Below are 1,352 nucleotides of genomic sequence, written 5' to 3'. Positions count from 1 at the left end.
TGAGGGAACACTGCAGGTAATAATGTCCTGAGAGCGCACGCTGTAGCTGCACTTACGCAGAGACATGTAGGAGGAGATGTATGAAGGCAGCAGACCAAGAAGTGATTTAAAGATGAAAATTAGAAACCATAAATTAAAACCGTTATGCTCCTGCCAGCTGCTTGCAGATGTTGGATGCTGTCTACCATCTGTTCATCTGCTACCATTTGTCTACCATCTGCATCTACCCATCTGCTCACCACAGACTCATGTTCGGGCTGGTGTTGTTATGCCGTATCGTTTTACATTACACTATTAGTGTTTAGCACATATCTTTGATCTTTTAGCGTATCGTTTGGCATTTGTTCATTGTATATTTTAGAGTATATCTTAGATCCATTCATCCATTCATCCATTGCCCACTTCTTCCTTTTTGGGTCACAAGGGTCACTAGTGCCCATGTCCAACAGTCACTGTGCGAGAGGCGGGGGACACAGGTCTCCAGTCCATCACAGGGACACATAGAGACAAATGAGACAAACGAGACAAACAACCATTCACTCTCTCACTCACTCCTAGGGACAATTTGGAGTTACCAACCAGCCTGTAAATCCTTATTCAGTGAAACCTGAGCCTGACGCTCCCATGGCCTCTGGCATATTTCTTGTCCAGAAAAAATAATTATTCTCAGTGGCTTGTGTTTAAAGTTTTACTTAAAAATGAAACATGTACAGCAAAAATGTAAGCAAAAACAACTTATCCACGAGTTGGTAATGAAACAGAAAAAGAGCTAGGGAAACTGTTTGGCTTCACTTCCCAACTAGTCTGTCTGGACTTTCTCTCCTGACATGCCCCTCCCACATCACATGACTTAAATAAACATGCTACCAACCTCAAACCTACAACGATCTACACATAAAACAAATAGCTTCAGTTATGCATATAATCTTTACAAAATTTAGTTTTAGGCTCCTACACAGCCTAACATGCATGTTTTGGGTCTGTGGGAGGAAACTGGAGTACCCGGAGAAAACCTGTTTCCTGGAATATCTTGCAAAAAGACCTGAAGCTCTCGACCTTGACCTCTCTAAGCGGCTTCAAACATCTGCTAAGTTCATGGGAATAAAACTATGCAGACATGTTCCTGTTTTTAGTTTTCTACGCCTTACAACTTAGCTGTTTTTTTTTGTTGTTTTTTTACACATTTTTAATACCATTTTATTTTCACTTGTTATTCTCAATTTGATTGCAAAGGGGAGTGGTGGCACAGAGGTTAGAGAAGGTGGGCCTGTAATTGCAAGATCGCTGGATCAACTCCCGGTACCAACAACATGAAAATGTGGGTGGGAAAAGTGAAGCACCCACACCTGTCT

The sequence above is a fragment of the Nematolebias whitei genome, chromosome 19 (genome assembly GCF_014905685.2).
Source record: "Nematolebias whitei isolate Nwh7 chromosome 19, NemWhi1, whole genome shotgun sequence".
Lineage (NCBI taxonomy): Eukaryota > Metazoa > Chordata > Actinopteri > Cyprinodontiformes > Rivulidae > Nematolebias > Nematolebias whitei.
The sequence above is the reverse complement of the archived record's forward strand: the minus strand, read 5'-3'. Positions refer to the sequence as shown.